The following is a 4263-nucleotide window of genomic DNA, read 5'->3' on the forward strand; positions in this document are numbered from 1 at the left end:
CGCACAGGACAGCCGGGCTGGTCCCACTGCCACGGTTCTAGTTACACTGGGGCAACTTGTGTGTGTTGTCAATGCCAGCGAAAACGGCCCACTCAGCTTTACCACACACAGTGAGGCAGCTACACACTCAGATGTCAACGCAGCCCCCAGGAGGCCGCTACACACACAACCTGATACACATCTGTGATAAAAAAAAAATCCTCATACTGACCCACAGGGAAACAGCCACTCACAAAGCTGTATTAACCAGCTCAGAGAGAACCACATACACAACCACACAAATCTGTACTCAGACCTTCCCATTTACCATCACCCCCCCCCCCACAAGGGTCCAGAAAACAAACACACACACACAACTTTTGAGATTTAGCCATTTTACCCTTTGGCAGCCAGGGAATAGCTTGGCTTATTAACAAAGACTTGTTGTATTGAACCAGTTGTACCTCAGCACTGTATAAACAGTCCCTGTGTCCCACCCCAGCGGCAGCTGCATTTCAGTGCTGGGTGAGGGATCCCTGTACAAATGCACAGCCTGGGTTGCGCTTGGTTTTGGGCAGGTCGAAAGGCATGCGGATATGAAAGACGGCCCCACTGAGTTTTTGGAAAGGGTACTAGGCTCTCTCTGTGGTTTCAACATTTCCCACTTTGCCAGGCTGGGCTAGTTCCGGGTGAGAATGGGGGTGGGAGTGCGTGGCACCTGGGCTGGGCTCTGCTTTTCCCTTAAAATGTCTATCTGCTGCTACCACCTTGGGTGTGGGTGAGCTGGGGTGGGGGCATTATGGGGACTGTTTGTATAGGGATCCCCAGTCGCCTCTGCGGTGGGGGCTGTATCACCCAGAACTGAGATGCAGCCGTTCCCAACTGACCACAGGGATCCCTCGCCTGGTGTGCCCTGCCTGGCTGGAGTCCTGTGGCCAGTTCCGGGCGCCACACTTCAAGAAGGATGTGGAGAAATTGGAGAAGGTCCAGAGAAGAGCAACAAGAATGATGAAAGGTCTAGAAAACAGGAAGTATGAAGGAAGAATGAAAGAACTGGGCTTGTTTAGTCAGGAAAGGAGAAGACTGAGAGGGGACATGATAGCAGCTCTCAGGGATCTAAAAGGGCGTCACAGGAAGGAGGGAGAGAAATTGTTCTCCTTGGCCTCTATGATAGGACAACAAGCAATGGGCTTAAACTGCAGAAAGGGAGGTTTAGGTTGGACATTAGGAAAAACTTCCTGCCTTTCAGGGTGGATAAACACTGGAATAAGTTGCCTGGGGAGGTAGTGGAATCACCTGTCAGGGATGAGCTAGAGGTGCAGTGGTGCCCAAAATTTTTGACATCACGCCTCCTTTTTGATTTTTAAGAAACCCTCATGCCCCCCCCAAAAAAACTTTAGGGGAGAAATGACGGGGGGGACTGGGTCGCCCCGCACCCCACCTGGAATTTCTTCATGCCCCCCCAAGGGGCCATGTCCTCCAGTCTGGGACCCCATGAGGACGGTGCTTGGTCCTGCCGTGAGGGGAGGGGACTAGTCTTGGTGACCTCTCGAGGTCTCTTCCAGTTCTCTGGTTCTAGGACTGTGACTGTCTGTGACTGGTTCTGATATGCAGGCCCCTCTGGTGTGGAGTTCAGGGGTTATTTATAGTGGGATCCCATGCCTGATACTTAAATGCAGCTAGCTCTGGGGTGAGGCACAGCATGTGTGGATGCTGTACATTCCAGAAACTGCCTATATCTGGTATTCCTTTTGTAGCAGCCCTGCTTTCTCTCTCCACTGCTCTCTAGACCTCACCCACTCTGGCTTTTTTCTTATCAACCTCCATTTCTATATTTAAACTTCCCTTTTCTCCTCCATGAAGGAAGGCAGAGCTGGCGCATGCAGGAGGATACTTCCAAGTCCTTGTCAGCACCATTACATTTGCGGTCGGGGCACTTCCCTCCTCTTAGTGCTGTCCAGCCAAAGCTGTTTTGGGGTGATAAAAGCAAACCCTCCAGCATGTGCTCCACTCAGACAAAGGCACTGAGGGGGATGAGCATAGAGCTCTACGTGAGGGACAGAGGGAACGGTCAGAGGCTCACAAGAGCGAGCGCAGGCATGAGTTAGCGAAGAAGCAGTAGTGAATCCCGGGAGCAGAGATGGGCCGTAGTGTTGCATGCGTGGTCCCTGTGATCCTGATGTCTGAACTCCTCACAGTGTCTGGCAGAGTTAGCCTCACATCGCCCTGGAAGGGGAAGGCAAATGTCCCCATTGTACAGAGAGAGAAACCGAGGCATGGATGAAGTGACATGCCAGGAGTCACATGGCACAGCAGGAAGCTGACGTCCTGGCTTCCATGTCTGAAGCTGGCCCATGAGCCACTGGCCCATCCAGCTTCTGCAAAATTCATTAGGAGGCAGGATTTAGCTGACTGGCAGATTCCCTAGGGTGTGTCTACACGACAGCGCGATTTCGAAATAACACGGCACTTGGCCACACAGCAAGCCCAGGATTTGGAAATTATTTCAAACAACAGGCTTCTTATTCCAGAATACTAAACCCACATTCCATGCAGAATAACGCCCCTCTCAAAACTGCTATATCGAAACAGTGGTAGTGTGGACACTCCATGCCTGCTAATTCACAATAGCTCCTCCCCATGGCCATCATATATATAGTAGCCCAATGTCTGTGACTCTGTAATACCGAAATGCTGGCTGTTCCCTCTAGGTGGTTCTGTTGCCTCCTGCCGTGGCGCTCAGCTGACTTCTGCACCGCTCGGCCGGGCTGCCGCAGGGGAGCAAGCGGCACAAGCTGCCGTTTGGGCCCCGCGCTCCCCATACAGCATCCCAATGAGTGGCGCAGAAGTCAGTCAAGCGCCACGGTGGAAGGGGAAGGGGGGCAGGGCGGTGACGTACATGACCCGCTACCATTCGCCTCCCGCCATGGTGCTCAGCTGACCTCTGCGCTGCTCATCTGGGCTGCTGTGGGGGAGCCCAAACGGCTGCTTGCTCTGCTTGCTCCCACGGGGCGGCCTGGCTGAAAGGTGCAGAAGTCAGCTGAGCGCCACGGCGGAAGGCGGGGTGGTGACGTGAGGTGTGAAAGTGGCTCCATGCCCTGCCCCTGGCCGTGAATGCCACCGCCCGCCCCCCTTCACCTCCTGCAGTGGCGCTCAGCTGACTTCTGCACCGCTCAGCCGGGCCGTCACGTGGGAGCAAGTGGCGCAAGCGACCGTTTGGGCTCCGCGGTCCCCCGAGTGAGAGGCAGGAGAGGACGGAGAAGAGAGAAAGAGAGAGAGAGGCAGGAGGCGGAGGAGAGCTGATGGGAGGGGAGGCAGGAGGAGGAGAGAGAGAGAGAGACAGAGCGAGAGACTGGAGGCTCAGGAGAGAAGGCTGACATGGAGGAGAGACTTGAAAATCCCATCTTATGACGGGCTAATTGGCTAGTTCTAAATAATGACTCCTCAGTGCTTCCTGGGGCTCTACATCAAGGTAGCGCGTCTACATTAGGGGAGCCTGGCTCGGACCCATTTCGAGGCTTCCTTGTAGGGTAGATGCACTCTTTCGAAATAGTGATGTTGGGAGTTATTATTCCACTAATTTCGAAATACCCTTGTAGTATAGACGGAGCGTTTGATGCTGGTGATGGGGGACGGATCTGCTTTTATGGCAGAATTGGGGCTGTGGGTATTCAAGGTGTTGCCCTTCCGATGAACGAATTCCAGCCCAACCTTCATGCCGTTTATTAACAAGGTGCCTCACAGATGGCAAACATCTGCCAGTGCCTGTAAAGACGACTCGACTCTTCGGAGTAGCTACTGGAAAGGTCTCTGGGTCCATGTGGCCCGGTGCTGTAAAGGCTGAGGGATCCCATTCTCACTGTCAGGGTCTCCCCACGCAAGATGGGGTGTGCAGAGTGCTCACACATAGGACACAGGGTGAGCAGTGGGTCGTTTGCTGGACTCCTTAGGACTAGCAAACAAATAAAAAGCTGGTTCATAAAGGAGTTTAGCGACATGGTGGCTGCCATGACAGGCCTGACAAAGAGGGGAAAATGGGACACGCCTATGAAAAATGGCTGTCAGAGCATAAAAGATCCTTTATTTAAAGAGCCGATTTTAGTCAGCCCTGATTTTAACAAAGGGCTTGTGCTGCGCTCGGGGCAGCCCTAGACTAGCTGCTAGCAACTGGCACCCTAGGCGAACCATGCAATCGGCGCCCCCACCTCCAAGCCCTTCAATGATATTGCGCTACCATTTGGTGCCCCATTTAACTTGGCGCCCTAGACTCAGAGTCTATCTCCT

The sequence above is a fragment of the Pelodiscus sinensis genome, chromosome 5 (assembly GCF_052426305.1).
Source record: "Pelodiscus sinensis isolate ZL-2025 chromosome 5, ASM5242630v1, whole genome shotgun sequence".
Lineage (NCBI taxonomy): Eukaryota > Metazoa > Chordata > Testudines > Trionychidae > Pelodiscus > Pelodiscus sinensis.